Source organism: Fukomys damarensis, unplaced genomic scaffold (assembly GCF_012274545.1).
Source record: "Fukomys damarensis isolate Sample0158 unplaced genomic scaffold, DMR_v1.0_HiC HiC_scaffold_14, whole genome shotgun sequence".
NCBI classification, from domain to species: Eukaryota; Metazoa; Chordata; class Mammalia; order Rodentia; family Bathyergidae; genus Fukomys; species Fukomys damarensis.
In genome coordinates this window covers 82,661,687-82,679,361 of record NW_022900926.1, presented here as the reverse complement: position 1 = coordinate 82,679,361, position 17,675 = coordinate 82,661,687, and the positions used below count along the sequence as shown (strand labels likewise).

At 33.0% G+C, this 17,675-nt stretch overlaps 1 long non-coding RNA gene across 1 annotated transcript in view; it reads left to right on the top strand.

Annotated features, from left to right (window-relative positions):
* LOC104871471 overlaps positions 1-17,675 on the top strand; it is a 115,271-nt gene that overhangs the window by 846 nt on the left and 96,750 nt on the right. The gene's annotated exons all lie outside the window — the stretch shown is intronic.

Below are 17,675 nucleotides of genomic sequence, written 5' to 3'. Positions count from 1 at the left end.
TTTCATTGCACTTTGATTAGCATTTGCTTGATTTGTGGAAAACTGAAGAATGTTTAATCATAAATGTACTCATTTTTAATAAATAGCATAATTTGACTAATTCTATGTCAAATTAAAGAGATTTTGTTTGAAAATAAGGAGTTCCTTGATCTTAGGAATTCAGTCTTTGTCACTTCCTATTAGGCATTTCTGGCCCATAATATAAAACTTTCTGTCTTTCATTCTTTTTTCCTCCACAATACCAGGTATTGAACTAAGACCTAGTACAAGCCAGACAAGAGCTCTACCATTTCCCTTTTCCTTTCTAATAGACCAAAAGTGGAAGAAAAATTTCCATGTCATGCACTATTCAGGATTCTTGATGAAGTTTCAAATCATGAGCTTAGCAAGTTTGAAGCCCTATGGGAAGGTTGGAGAGGAAGTTTTTCTTTCTATACTCACGTACTCTTCTTGTAGGAATGAAAATCCATCAAATAATCTTAATTAAAGACTAATTACTGTTTCCAATGAAATCATGTTCCATTATATAGCTTAAGTTTTATAATTTTTTACTGAGTTTATTGTTACATTTTAGGTATACAGTTACATTCATTATTGGGATCTTGTAACTTTACATAACAGGTCTTGGTTGTCATTTTTTCCCCTTGTCCCCGCCCTCCCTTCACCCCCTCCTCGCCTCCCCATTTACAAGCACTTTGTTTCCATTTTTTTCATTTTCTCATATATTTTCCTTTTCCCTTATTATCTTTCTGCTACCATTCCCACTTTCCCTATACCTTTAGCCCTCATCTTCCTACTTCACATTGTCAATTATCTCATTAGGATCTTATGTACTATTATAGTTTGTTCACACCAGAGAAACTATTCGGTATTTACACATGTGTGACTTATTTATTTCACTTAGGAGTATATTCTCAATATGTATCCATTTTCCTATGAATGAATCTAATTTCTCATTCTTTATAGAAAAACCAAAACTTCTTTATCCAGTATCCAATTGATGGGCAAATGAGCTGTTTCCAAATTTTAGTTGTTACAGCTGTGCCACTATAAACATAAGTGTGCATATATCACTGTAATATGATTCTTTGAATTCTTTTGGACAGATACCCAGCAGAGGTATGGCTGGGTCAAATGGAACTTCTAATCCCAGCTCTTTCAGGTATCTCAATATTGATTTCCATAGTGGTTGCACCAGTCTGCATTCCTACCAAATATGGGGAAGGGTTCCTTTCTCCCCACAGCCCAGCCAACATTTGTTATTGGTTGATTTTTTTGATAGCAGCTATTCTTTGTGGGGTGAGGTGGAATCTCAGTGTTGTTTTCATCTGCAAGTCTGAAATGACCAATGATGTGGAACATTTTTTTCATATATTTGCTTGCTGCTTTTACTTCTTTGTCTGAGAAATGAAGGCCATCATAGGCAACAGACACATGGCAGTGGGTATAACAATTCCCAATTTGAAACTATACTACAAAGGCACAATGATAAAAACAGCATGGTACTGGCAAAGAAACAGACGTGAGGATCAGTGGAACAAATTGGAAGACACAAAAACAACTCCAGATGTACTCAGCTGCCTCATCTTTGACAAAGGAGCTGACCATCCCACTGGAGGAAAGATAGCCTCTTTAATAAATGGTGTTGGAAAAACTGGATCTCAACCTGCCAAAGATTAAATCTAGACCCTTATCTTTCACCACGCACTAAATTACAATCCAAGTGGATTAAATATCTAAATATTAAAACAGAAACATTAAACTTGCTGGAAGGTAAGTTAGGCAACTCTGGAAGGCATTGGCGTAGGAAAAGACTTTATGAACAAATCTTCAGTAGCACAGGAAATAGCAGAAAGAATCAACAACTGGGATCTGATCTTATTAAAAAGCTTCTGCACTGCAAAAGAAGCCATCAACAGAACTAAGAGACAATCTACAATGTGGGAAAAATTTTTATCAGCTGCTCCTCAGACAAAGGACTATTATGTAGAATATATAAAGAACTCAAAACAATCAGCCCCCCCAATATAAAGACCTGATTAAAAAATGGGCATCTGAAATGAGCTTAAGTTTTATTACATGTACCAATTAAGGATTGTTTCAAGGAATAGATAGCTACTCAGGCTTATCTAAGTTAAAATTTTATTGTGAGGCTTCTGCAGAGTCTCAGGGGCACTCATAGTTTTGGCAAGAATTTTAATTTTTAGCCCTTCTTAATTTTAGGAGACAAGTTAAACATGAGAGTACTTTTTTTCTTCATAACTTTTGAGAGGAACATTTATGGCATTTCAATGAATAATTGGAATAAGACACAAAGACACTATCAACAAGTAATAATCTTTCCTACATAATCTAGCTATCAGTGAAGAGTTATGTTAATGTATTTTAACAGCTGTGTAAATAAATCAATCAGAAAAACATTATTAATTTAATTTAACCGACTTTAAATATTCCATTTTCCAGGTTTTAAAGTCATGTTTTAAAAATTAAAAGTGATGGAGCTTTGTCTCAGATCAGTCATAGATTACATAAAATCACCTTTAATTTTCAAATCTTTTTGATAATTTGTGAGCTTATTTTTCAATACTTCTCTCTTTCCATATTAATACATCAGCTATATTAGCTTCTCTTCCTTAGACATTCCTTATTTTGATAGGGACATCTATATTAAATAAATCAGAATTCCTTTCAAAATTTTAGGCACTATTTTATTCTTGTAGAGGTCTATAATGGCCCTGGCTGTCATTTTGGGTCATTTTTATGTTGTTATTGGGATAACTCTTTAATTCTTGTAGCTCCTTCTTGGTTTACTGATAGATCTTCAATGAAGCTTATTTTCTAAAAGATTATTGAGAAAAATAGGTAGGAAATACATTTTTCTTCCCTTAAATATATCAGAAAATATTTATTCAATGGTTATACTTGATTTGTATTTTGGCTACCTACTTAATATTAGATTGGAATTAAATTATCATCAAAATTTCAAAAGCTGCTCTCAGTGTCTTATAGTTTTAGTATTTTTTCCAGAAACTTGACCCAATTCATTGTCCAGATTTTATGTTTTAGTTTTTCTCTTTCATATTAAAAGATTTCTCCACATATTCTCTACCTGTAACAAAATTATAATCTCCATAATGAAGCAATATAATTTTAATAGTTTGGCTATTTTCTGGAATTTATCCAAACATTTTTCCTGTTAATGTAGAGTTGAATGCTATAAGGCCATGTATAAACACAATTTTTTAATTTTTTTTAATTTAATTTTATTGAGTTTATTGGTACATTTTAGGGATACAGTACAGTTACATTCATTGTTGGGCTCATGTACCTTTACATGGCAAGTCTTGATTCTCATTTTTTCCCCTTACCTCTGCCCTCCCTTCACCCCTTCCTCCCCTCCCCATCTACAAACACTTTATTTTCATCTTTTCATTCTCTCACATTTTTTTCTTTTCCCTTTTTGTTTTTCCCCTACGTATCACACCTTCCCTACACCTTTAGCTCTTTTCCTCCCATTTCTAAATGTCAGTAATCTTATTAGAATCTTATGCATTGTTGCAGAATATTCACACCAGGGAAACTATTTGGTATTTACACATGTGGGACTTATTTATTTCACTTAGGAAAATCTATTCTCTCGCTCTTTATGGCTGAGTAATATTCCATTTTATAGAAAAACCACAACTTCTTTATCCAGTTTCCAACGGATGGGCAAATAGGTTGTTTCCAAGTTTTAGCTATTACAAACTGTGCTGCTATAAACATGGGTGCACATACTTCTCTGTGATATGATTCTTTTAGTTCTCTTGGAAGGATACCCAGCAGAGGGATGGCTGGGTCAAATGGAACCTCCAGTCCAAGCTCTTTGAGGTATCTCCATATTGATTTCCATAGTGGTTGCACTAATCTGCACTCCCACCAACAATGGAGGAGGGTTCCTTTCTCCCCACAACCCCGCCAACATTTGTTATTGTGTGATTTCTTGATAGCAGCCAGTCTTTGTGGGGTGAGGTGGAATCTCAGTGATAAACACAATTTTTTAAAAAATAATTTGTTTGGTTTTTGTGAGACACTGTGTAGTTGAGACTGACCTGTTACTCACTATGTAGCCAGGCTGGTCTCAAACTCACAGTGATCCTCCTGCCTCAGCCTCCTGAGTGCTGGGATTACAGGCATATGCCACCATTCCCGGCTCAAATAGTTATTTTTTTTATTTTTATTTTTTTTTTGTACCTAGGATTGAACTCAGGCCCTTGCACTTGGGAGGCAGGTAGGGGAATCACTAAGCCTAATCCTCAGCCCTTAAATGCAATTTTAACTTAAGTGAAGAGTTACTTGCTGCTCATATGTTATCTGCAAGATATTGACATTTGGAAATCAAAATGTGTTTTCATAATAAAGAGAAAATTTAGGATGCTGCCATATAAAAATTTAAAAAATAAGTAGTGCTATAACAATTTTCAAACAGACTAGCCTAAAAATTTATGGAAACATAAAGGGTATTTTCTGGGATATAACCACTTAAATACACTTAAAGGAATTGTGAGAAGAAGAGAGAGTACAATGTAAAGTGATTAGTAAATACAATAAGAAGGAGGTGAAAGCACTAATGCAAGTAAGTCATTTTTTGGCTAGAGTTTAGAGGATATATAGGTTGCATGGAAGAAAGAACTGGAAAAAGCTGGATGAGTCAATTTGTAGAGGTAATGAGTGTCAGGCTAAGGTAGTTATGCTTAATGAAGTAGTGAAGGAGATGTTAAAGGTCTAAGCTATGGAATATCAATATTTGAATCACAAGAGAAGATTATTAATGATATAATGGATTGGAAGAAGAGAATCGGGAGAAAGAAATACATTTTACAAAGCAGTGCTTATAACCTAGTGTGGGAGCCCGCTGGCATTTGACATTGGAAAAGTAACTTCTTCTACCATTGAGGCATTGACACAATCTATGACTCTATTTGGCTTTTCTGAGACAAGGGTCTCAGCTATGCAGATGAGATTGACCTGGAGCTCACTATAATCCAGACTAGTTTTATGGGATTACGGGCATGCACCACCACGCCCGGCTCAAGGACTTTGTTAAATTTGACCTTGTGATGGGAGGAATTCAGATAGCCAAAGATCTGATCTCCTCCCTAATAGTTGTTTGGTGCTTCCTGTTGGCCTACCTTTAAAAGGAGCTGTTTCTGTGAAATAAATGGGACCTCTTGTCTCCGCACTATTGAGTGTGCTGTCCTTTCTCAATCCTCACTCCCCAACTCAGGTACGTTCGTGTTGTGACGGCTGGACCGCCACACCTAGGAAGACAAAAATGAGTTTCTGAGAACAGTAAAGACAATAAGAATATATGTATTATAATTTATACTATTAGTCAATTGTTTACTCATTTAGTATCTTTACCCTCCCTCTAGAATGTAATTTTCCTATGAGAAAGAGCCTAACATATCCCCTCAGCATCAATCTCTAATGTCTAGAATACTACTTCCAGTAGTGTAATTCCTCAGGAAATGCTTGGAGGAATTAAGGACAGAAATAAGCAAGAGACAGGACAAAAGTAAAAAAACTGTAGTCCTAGGCTCAGTTGTATGTATTAAGTGAAATAAATTCAAATATGCCAATAATCTGAACTACTAATAATGAAGTGAACTCTCCAATTAAAGACAAAAATAGACTGAATTTTAATATTCCAATTGTATGCCATTTAAAGATTCATTCTTAAAGCACAGACACTGCAAAGATGAAAGCAAAAGAATGGAAAACTTATTTCAGATAAATATTAACTGAAAGAAAGATAGAATCACTACATTTTATACAGAATGCATTTAAACCAATATAGAGATAAATGCAACATGTAAATATGCATACATTAAAATTAAATATACATAATATTTTAAAATATATAAAAAGAAATGGGTGGAACTCTATGAATGATAGTATGAAAATATTTTAGCATACTTCTCTCAGTAACTTCATCTGTTGAGTCTCTACAAAACTTGCATAGAAGTTTCTTTTCAAATATTCTTTTAATTTAAGTTGGATAGAAAAAAATAAGGACAAAAAGACTAGAAGAAGAGCATAAATTAAAGAGTAAAGAACAAAAATATCAAATAATATGACTGATGTAGAGGCTACTCTGGATGAAAGCGGTCATTAATAGGAAAATGTATACATCTTGAGACCATAATGCTAAGTGAAATAAAGGAGACACAGAAGGTTAAATATCCATGGTTTCAATTATATGAGAAATCCAAAGTATAAATAATTTTTAGAGCAAAATAAAAAATGATAGGAAACAATAGAGTTGGCAGGGGATCTGAACATGGAGGAGAGGAGAAGGGAAGGGGAAGTAAAAAGATTGAATACAATATATACATGTACCAATCCCCACAGTTACTGTATTTATTATATATTACAAATATATATGTATTAATAAAAATCTCCCCCATAAAAAGTTGAACATTGGGGATTAGAGTAGGAGACAAAAGCATACAGTGAAGTTGAGAAGAGTCTGACATGAGATCCAACATTTTAGGTAGGAGTAGCACAATAAAACTATGTTAGGATTAACATTTTGACAAGAATTTGGAGAATGCAGTGAGTGGGAGGGATTAAGGAAGACAAATTGGGATCCATTACCATAGTTGAGGCATGAGTCAGTGAGATTTTAAGACAGTATCATCAAAGATTGAGGAGATGACTGGTTTTAGTAAGTGTTATGGAAATAGAATTGTTAATTCAAGGAGACTCATTGAATAGGAAAATACTATGATGGCTAATTTCTGGGATAGGTGGATGATAGTGACACTAATCAAAACAGGATTTGTAGCTGTATAGAGATTCCTGTGACACTTGAAGTTTATTTACATTTTCATTAAAAATTATTATTATAATTTTACAATGCTTATGTTAGTTAAACAAAGAAAAAAAGTCATTTTTTATTTCATTGAGATTATTTTTCTTCTCATGTGAGGAGGTAGCATGATATCTTTGACTTACATGTATAAAGATCACTGGCAAAGTATCTTTGTATGGAATCAGCAGACAGAAGCTTAAATCTTGGATCTGCCATTGCTGTGTCCGAATGTGCAAGTGAAATGATATTGTCTTCTTTGTTAAATGACTTAGTGGATGTTGCAGATTCCTCAGAGCATTCCTAAAAGAATCTATTCTAAAAACTATCACAGTTTAATTGTCTTTTGATTATGTATGATTTGAATCAATGAGTATGTTTGCCTTATTCGGGTGCAGTGAATTCCACCAGTATTTAATAGATGTCAAAATCTCTTGTTTCATGTTTCACATTATTTTCTTCTTTTAAGAGTTAGTCTTTAAAAAGTAAAAAAAAAAAAAAAAACTGATAATAATCTAAATGATGAATATAAGAAAGATGGAGATCCAATAAGGATGATCATGATGATAAAAGTGGGGAACTAAGCATGGCTCAAGTTAAGTATTTTAAGTGTAATCCTTACAAACTGTATCAAAATAGTGTTATTAGTACTATTTTATATTGGAGAAAATTGAGTGTCTGATAATAACCTTTTAACAGTCACATGACATGTAAAAGGTGCGGCTGGAATATAATTCCATCTCTTTGATTTCAGTATCTACAATTCTAATAACTGTGCAAAATGCTGTGAGAATGTTGTTCTGGATTGGTTCAATAAAAATCGCATTTATAAAGTAGCTTTCAATTTTTGCCTTGAGTTTCTCAAATATCACTATCTTATAAGTCAGGCAATACTAGTGCAACTGAAGCACAAAAAGGAGTTGTTACTGCTCTAGGAGATAAAAAAGCACAAATTCATTTACAATATTTATATCCATTAATAAATATATTTTACTTTTTCCACAATATAGCCACTTAAAGTTTTAGAATTATGGCTTTTTGCACTTTCTTTTTCTTTTTTTTTTTAAGTAGTGATTTGCTTGGAAATTTCTTAGTAGGAAATAAACAACTTTATGTCAATTCAACAAACAAATTGATGACATTGTTGATTCTTTTTAAAAGTGTTCAATTAACTGTTGTTATTCAAAAGTCAGCAATGGTGATATGTTCCCTAGGGTGCTAGAGGAATATAATGGCTTATAACTACCAATAAATGCTTTGTTTTCTAATACTAAACTTAGTGGATGTCTTAACTATATTGGAGCCTGTGCCAAGTCAGCTTCTGAAAATGTTATTGCACATTTTAAATTTTTTAAAATTAAGAAATCTGCAAATTGTCCTTACCCTTTGCTATATTCTGGAAAAGTGTCCAAAATATCTGTTGGATTATATGATGCATTTTTTTTAATATTAATAGTAATAGCAATAATGTGTTTACAGTAGCTAATTATGTACCATGAATCACAAATTGTGCTAAATACATGTAGTAATCCACAAAGCATCATTTTGCACTAGGTAGTTCCCATCTTACAAATGAAGGAGCATATGCCTCACTGAAGCTAAATACCTTATTAGAATTATTCAGATAGTACATACCAGAACTCGAATTTGATCACAGATTTTGTTCAGATGTGTTCAGAGGCTCTGAAAATGGAATCTGCACAGTTTCCGAGAACAGTGGAGGCACGGAATGGCCTTTTTTTTTTCCCTGTGTCTTGACACCTGGGTCATCATTCATGACAGCTTGATGTACACTTACTGATTCCAAGTGTCAGTTGAGAATGGCTGATGCAATAGCCCTATAGCACTCACATTTGTTGGAAAATTCCATGTTGATCTTTATTTAAAAAAAAAAACAAAAAACAGTTGCTTAAGCTTCCGAGGTTGGCTTTTTCGGTCATGGTGCATAATTTTGAGAGTTGGGGACTTGGAATGCCTGAGGTGTGAAGAGGATGATGTACTTCCTGTAGGCATGAAGGCACTCAGAAATAACACAAGGCCATCGAACTGTCATTTGTTGTTCTTCCTACTCAGGCTTTTAAAAAAGAAACTAAGGTCAATTAACTGGGAAGCTTAACCTCTCTTAGCTTGTCTTTTTAGCATAGGCTTTTAGCCTTTTAAATAAATCATTTTTGGTTTCTCTCCCTCCCAACCCCCTATCCATTTTGAACACGTTCTTGCATTTCTCATGCTGGGCCTAAGGAGCAGACTGCTTATATTCAAGAATGATTTGGAGAGGATAAAGTGTGCAAGATTTTGAATTCTTGCCATAAGTCCCTGGCAGTCGGCCAGGCAGCCTCAGAGGAGTATGGCTAATGAAGGGAGGGTAAAGAAGATCCGGGAGTATGGCTGGTAATGCAGTATTCATTTAATTGGGAGCAGGTACCGGTGCAAACTTCTCCATTTTAATTGGAAAAAGGGAAGGGGATTGTTAAAGAAGAAGGAGAAAAGAATGCATAAAGTTTTCAAGCCGTGGAGCCAAAGGCAGCCTTGTCTATGCCAGAGAAAGAACTCAATTTAGGGCAATTTGCTCTGCAAGCTGGGCTGCAGCCTCCCCTGGGAATAGGGATGAGGAAGAAAATGAAACCAAAAGAGAACTTGATAAAATCACCTAGCACAGACAATCTCCGTAGAATAGGTTTTACTGAGTTAAATCTGCCCCAATCAATATGATTCTTTTCATATAAGTTACAAATAAAAAGCCACAAGATTACAATAAAAATCGAGACTGGAGCGCTACTGATGTTGCACCTGGGAGTCTCTAGAACTTGTTATGGAATATATGTTTTTTCAACTATAATGTTTGTTTTTCTTTTCACCCTGGTCATGCGAATCAAGTCTTTGCTTTCCTTTTCCATCCATCCAGTTTTCTATATTGTTTTAAGAAGCCAACAGAGACAGTACTTTCTACGTAATTTCTCTTGCACTCCAGGTTGGGGATCAGTATTTTCTTTTCCTTTTGAAATACATTCAATCTAATATTGAGGATTCTTATACTAATGATAAACAAATTGTTTCTTCCTAATTTACATTTTTGTAATATGAGGGCTTGTTAATGTCTGAGTAAATAATTAAGAGTGGTGAATTTTCATGTATGAAAAAATAAAACTGCTTTTTCTTGTATTTAAGAAACTACTAAAATAAAATCCTATAGCTTCAGATTTAATGATTATCATTTTTTAATGATATTTGACTGTGTGTGGTAGAAACACGAGGTCTGGGAAGCTTATACTGTTAATGTGGAAACCTTCATTTTGATCCTTAATGAATAAGGAAAGAAAAGTTCAAGCAAAACTCTTCAGTCTTTCTTCCAATGTGGATGACGAGTTGATGAAAATTTTGGTGAATAGAGTTTTTATTGTAGGAATAAAAGTACATTGTAAAGCTAGATATAAAAGACTTATTTAGATTTTAATTTTCTTTGGAATTTTTGTTTTATTATTAAATTTCTTTAAAGTGTTGCATAGAGGAGAATGAAAGAAAAAAAAAGACTATGGTACCTTGCTGCGATAGAACCTATTTTTACAGTGTTTAATCATATATTTACTGTTGATGAACCTGGAAAAATTGAGTGTGAACATTTTATATCTTTGACAGTTTTACTTTTGCCCTGGGAAAAATGTTGCTGTTAAATGCTAATCGACTGTGGGGTGCTTATATGATTTTTATCTCAGTTACTAGAAATTTAGGATTAGAACTGAAAAGAGACTTTTTTTGGACAGAGGAAAAAAAAGTAACATCTTAAAATGTGGTTCATCACTTCAAATATTCTACCTGCTTTTTTACACATGGTGAATAAGTGAACTGATTAATACACCAAAAATATTTATAGAGGACTTTTTGTGTTAAGCCCTGTGGAAGATGCAAAGATGAAAACAACACAGAACTTGTTGTCCAGAAACTTTCTAAATGAGAAAGCCAGATAAAAATAAAATACAAGGGCCAAACAATTAAATGCAGAAGAAAGTGTTCTCAAACAATGTGTAATCGATGCATCTCAAACTTTTTTTTTTTTTTTTAATTTGCAATGCCAGGACCTGAATGTGGCCAGTCTTTTCAAATTTTGCAAGCAACAGTAAGTCCAGATATTTTATTGAAGTTAGGTAATGTTAATGGAATTGATGATACCTAACTTGCCTTGTATTTAGAAGGGCATTAAAGGATACAGAAGGCTATACCAAGTTCAGGAAATGATGCACCTTAATTCATATAGGAGACTTGGCAGAATGAGTAGCAAACATTCAAGAAACTGACTAGAACAGAAATTCTTGTAGAGAATTAATGGGAATGAATTGAGGACACATTTTGGAAGGTTATACTAGATTTAAAATTTTTTTTCAATACTATAAGAATATATAAAGGCTTTTTATTAATTTTTTTAAAAGGATAATAGGGTACTTTTAGTAAGACTGACAGTGTCAGCATGTTGTATAAGTACGAATACCTCACATTCACTTGGAGTCCCATTTCTCCCACATGACTAAATATCCTTCCTTTTCATTTTTTTTTAATGTTACATATTCTCCACAGAGAATCTCCACATACAAAGCTTCTTTACAGAGCTTTGCCTCCTGCCTAGGCTGACAATGGCTCTCCTCTCCTCCCCTGTGTGGCTGCAGTGTCCACATAGCTGCCAGGCCTGAGTGATGAAGTATAGCTGGGAGGAAATACTAGGGGAAAGAGCTGTTTCCCTAACTCAGAATTGCCCTTGTGTTGAGTTACCTGAAGACTTTTATAAAAACGCTTCAATAGTTTCTGTCTCTAAGGCCTTCTGAGCATCAAAGCAATTCTCTCAAAGGATAGTTGTCACCTCCTCCCTTAAATCCGAATGGGGCAAGGAGAGACTGAGGCCGTATACTTCATTATTCTTATCTCAAAAATTTAATGGCTTTGGATCCAACTAAAATATTCTCTTCTTCCTCAACTATAATACAAAATATCCACACAAGTTAATGATTGCCAGCAGTGATTACTTTGCATTTAATTTGAATGTGTGGGAGAGGGGTCCTCTCCAGCTAAGCCACCTCAAATGTTCTGATGCTGGTTCTATAAACTGCTATTCATATGATAGGGTTTAGCCTCTGGAAAAATAATGTATTAAGGTGTTTTCCTTTATCTCACTCCTATTGTATGCTTTATATACTTTTACCTGTATTTAAAAGAGATGCAAACAAAATAACTGAAAATGGGAATAGATTTTCAATTGCTGGTCTTTTTTAGGTTTATCGGCTTTTTAGAGCTTTTTTATTTTCAATTAAAGACGAGGGTTTTTCTTTGCTTTAACATTTCTCAAGATATGCCATATAGGTTACTACCTGTTTTGTTCATGTGTAAGATGATTGTGTTCTGATAGCCTGGGAATACTTCTGTAAAAAGAGAAATTATCCCTTTAGAGATGCTTCAAAGGGATGTAATAATTATCCCAAATGGAGTATAAAGGAACAGAATATATTGCTTTGTACATAAGAGGTCAAATGATTTAGGTGTGTTTGTATATTTGGAATGATAATATGTTATATTTTAAAAATTTCCATAGTACCAGTACCACAGCTGAACATCTCTTAGAAAAATGCATTGATTACAAACCTATTCGTGGATCAATTATGGACAAGAACTCATTAGTTTACATATAACCTTTTAAATTGTCATTTTGTACAAACTTTAACTAAAGATGTCTCTTCTGGGGAGAATGTACTTTTTTTCTCATTGAATTTATTAGTACATTTTAGGTATACAGTACAATTATGTTCATCATTGGGATCTTGTACCTTTGTTTGTTTGTTTGTTTGTTTGTTTGTTTTTTGGTACCGGGGATTGAACTCAGGTCTCTGCGCTTGCAAGGCAGGCCACCGAACCACTGAGCTAACTCCCCAGCCCCTTGGATCTTGTACCTTTACATGACAGGTCTTGGTTCTCATTTTTTCCCTTTACCCCTGCCCTTCCTTCACCCCCTCCTCCCCTCCCCATTTACAAATTCTTTTTTTTCCATTTTTTCGTTTTCTCATATTCTTTTCTTTTCCCTTATTTCCTTCCCCCACCCCTCCCATTTCCCCTACACCTTTAGAGAATGTACTTTTAAAATCCATTGTCTTCCTTTTTATTGAAAGCACTGGGGGTTATACTAATATAGAAATAACTAAGTCCAAGTATAAAAAATAAGTTATATCATTAATTTTATTACATAATATCTAGTCTAAATTCAGCTAACATTTATGGGGAGACTTAATAACTGGACTATAATTTTATTATGATGTCTTAAATTGTTTGCGCAGCTTAAAATATTTTTTAACTTTTCCAAAATGAATACTTTTTATTAATACTAAATGATTATTTTCATTTTCTCAAGTTTTTACATTGAAATATTTCACACATATATATAATATGAACTAATATAGCCTTTGTGTAGGTTCTCTACTTGTTACCTTTTTACCACATTTGCTAATATCCTTCTCTCTTTGTCTCTGTCTCTCTCATATACATAGTTGTATTTGTAGAATTATTTGGAAATCAGTTGTAGACCCCATGATAAATCACCCTGAGGTACATCAGGATCTATCTATCTGTGAATAATTGGTGGAATATTACCTGATATCAGTCCATATTAAAATTATCCAATTAATTAATTAAAATTATCCCAACTATCTAATTAACAACCTTAATAGTTACCCTTTCCTATTTCCTTTTTTTGTTAAACACTTTCAATTTACTTTTATATTTAAAGTTTTTTTTAACTGATGTAACTTTGTTACATCAAAGCATGACAGTTGTGCATAGTAATGGAGCTCCATGGAATGTTAATCCTTTTAAACACATATATTGTCAAACAGTCATAATTTCTTTATGGCAAAATCTTTCAGAATCCTTTCTTATGACTTTATGAAGTCATAAGCCCCTACTATTCCAAACTTCTGGTAACCACTGTTCTACTCTCAACTTTTATAAGATTAACATTTTTATATTTCACATGAATAAGATCCTGCAAACCTTGTCTTAATGTGACTGGCTTACTGCATTGTAACATAATTATCTCCTGCTCAATCTATGTTGTGGCAGGTGACAAGATTTCATTCTTTTTTTATGGCTGAGTGTACCACATTTGCTTTATGCACTTATCATTGAGTGGACACTTAGGTTGTTTCATCTTGGGTATTATGAACAGTGCTGCAAAGAACATTGTACTATTGATGTCTTGGTACATGCAACCATGAGCAGGATTGCTGGATTTCTAGCTTTAGAGATACCTCAACACTATTTTCCATAAGGCTGTACTAATTTACATTTACTCACCAACAGTGTGCAAGGGTTCCCTTTTCTCTATATTCTCAGCAGCATTTATTATCTTTTGTCTTTTTGATAAAAGCCATTCTTGCTGGATTAAAGCAATTCAATGTGGGAGAAATGGGACTCCAAGTGAATGTGAGGTATTCGTACTTATACATTGCATTTCCTTGATGATTAGAGTTTGTTTTTCTGTTTTTCAATTCATGATTCAATCAAGGATCATTCAATATACTGTACTTAGTTGTCTTGTTTTAATCATTTGCAATCTAAAATAGTTCCTCTTTTTTTTCTTTCATGATTTGAAATTTTGAAAAATTTAAGCCAGTTCTGTATTGTGTTCCAAGGATTATTTCTGTGTTTTAAATGCTGGTTAAACATTTTTGTTAATACCAAATGGTTAATATTGTTTCATTCTCACGGTACCACAACAGGAAATATATAATATTGACTTGTCCCATTATTATTGTTGTTTTATTATATTCAATTAAAGTGTTTTCCTTATTTGTTTATGATGGTGTCACTGAGACTTTTATACTATAAAAGTAACCATTTGTATTAGTTTCTTTCTCATTGCTGTAACACAATGTCCTCAATTTAAAAGAGGAGAGGCTTAATTTGACTGATGATTTAGAGGATTCAGTCCATAGTTAGCTGACTCCAAGGCAGAAACATCATGGTGCAAGTGCATGACACAGTAAAGCTTCTCAGTTCATGGTTGTCAGGAAGCAGAGCAGGGAAAAAATTCCAGTCAGAGAGAAAGAGGAAAGGGTCCAGATATACAACCCAAGGCTAAACCTCTAAGATTCATTCAGACACACCAGAGGTGTGCTCTACCAGTCCCTCTGGGTGGATCTGAAAGCTAATCGAGTTAACACATACTTCATCCTAGCTGCCACACCATTTTTCTTGCAATTGATGGGTCTTTTAGAGTGATGCTTTAAGACTGTATAAATATCCAGGTATTAATACAATTTATTCAATATTTTTAATACCCTTGAATTAATTATCACAGTAGTCTTTGTAAAATAATGGTTTCCTGTTTGTGTTATTCATTTTACATTTACTTATAGAAATTCTGCACAGATGAATTTTTCTCTTTTCCACCCTTAATTTTTTTAGAAGATCATTATGGACTTAAGAATTTCTTTTTATACTTGATTTACTGTCATCCATTCTTGTTATATATTTTTGATGCTAACATTGTATCAAATTAGTGTTGTAGAAGCCCTTTTAAAGTGGACTGTGTTCTTCGATATGTTCTTATCAATCTTTGAGTATTATTTTCTGGCTGAGGAAAATATGCCCAAATTATCTTATATTCTCTCTGCTCAAATGCTTGTATTAGTGCTTTATGGAAGCCTTATATTTTTTGTGGGGATCTGTATTTAGAAACTAAGATTTATTTCATGGTGTACTTACTGTTTCTATGCAGACAGGTATATCCAAACCTTTGTCTTGCCTGGGCCACATTGAGTAAAAAGCAGTAGTCTTAGGTCATATATAAAACATATAGTATGATTAAGGTATATAAATAATAAAACTTCCTTTTTATACTTTTTGTTGTTCTAACACTTAAAAAATGGGGCAATTAGCCTTCAGCCTATAGGTTGGACATAGCTGTTATGTGTACATGTGTAAGTTTAAATATATATATATATATACATTTATATACATATATACATACTTATTCATATTGATAGCTAGATTGCTGGTTTCATCCACATTTTTCTATAGGACATTTTTGTGTTTAATTTTCCCACAATAAGAATCCTGTCTCTCAACATTAATGTATTTATTCAGTTAGTGAATCCTAATGTACCTGCAAAATATTTTCAGAATTACTATATTAAAAAGCCTACCAATAACAAATTTGCTAAATAAACTCAGTTTTTTAAAAGCTCCTTTTTCTTGAAAATACATTCTTATGGGTTTATAGTTGCACTACTATGTTCAGAATTTACTTAAAACTACTGTGTACACACATATGTACTCTTTACAGTATATGTTTACCGCATAAATCATTTAATTTTTTCAGTGTATTCAATTTAAGTTTGAATTATTTAGTACAATTTTAAACATTTTATTTTAAAATTTTATGCAACCTAATTTAATTATTATTTATATAAAATTTTATATATTCACATGTTAAATACTGCACATATACATGTATTAACCATAAAAGTTTGATATTTTTACTTTGTTCCCACTTTCAATGTTTAGGTAACTATTTTCATTAGTGTCTATTTTTTTTCCTTTATATATTTTGCAGTAGGGACATAAACCCATTTATGGATTTTATTTCTTCATTCTCACACAATTGGTACCATTTTAAAAACTAGTGTAACCTGAATCACTCTATATAACTTTATTGGTCTTATAAAACACTTTTGAATTGCTACAGATTATCCACTGTTTATATATAAAATAGTTTCTAAAATCTACTGGCCACTGTTGATGGACATTTGTTTTCTTTCTTTTGATGATATAATTAATATTTTAATGATTATCCTCATGCAGGTGCTTATTTCTAGTTCTGGAGATTTATCCTCAGAATAAATGCCTTGAGGTAGAATTGCCAAATCAAAAAATATATTTAGTTTTGCTAGGTATTGTCAAATTTACATTTGTCAAAGTGGTATAATATGTTCTCACCAACAGCGTATGAGAATGTGTTTCTTTACAACCTCACCAGCAGGGTGTATTGGATTTATGTCAATCTTCATAAGTCAGATTAATTAATCAGTGTAGCTTTAACATGTGTTTTTACAAATTTGGTAATGCAGCTATCTTACACATGTTTTACATCCAATTTTGTATTTTTTCACTTGGAGTCTATATTCATGTTTGTTGCTCATTTTTCATTAGAGTTCTTTGTATTTTTGGAGTATATTTTCTCACACCTTGTCATGTTTCTTTTGATTTTCAGTTACCATGCTTTTCTGCAAAAATATTTTACATAGTTTATCTTTCATTATAATTTTAGTAAGTTAATAAGGCTTTCCCTATCCTGAAGTTATAAAAGAATTGATCCATGGTCTACTTTACTCACATGTATGATTTTATTGTCCACATTTAAAAATTTAATAATTTTTATTTTGCTATGATATGTTTGAGGTATAAATTTGTTTTTTATATATTACTTTTATTTAAAGCTAGATTTTTTTCTCAAGGATGATAGAAAATGCCAACACACACACACACATACACACACACATACACACACACACACACATATATATATATATACACATATGCATATATATATATACACACAAAAGGTCACACACACATATATATATGGAGAGACTCAATATAAAATAAGTAAGGGAAATGCAAATTAAAACCATAAAGAGATTATTCTACACACATGAATAAAAATTAGCAAGTATGTTTGTTAATAATAATGGGCATCCTCATGCACAGCTGGTAGAAATTAATGTAGTGTGTTGCCCTCATTTTGCAGGGCAGTTGTGGCATATTTAACAAACTGAAGATGAACACA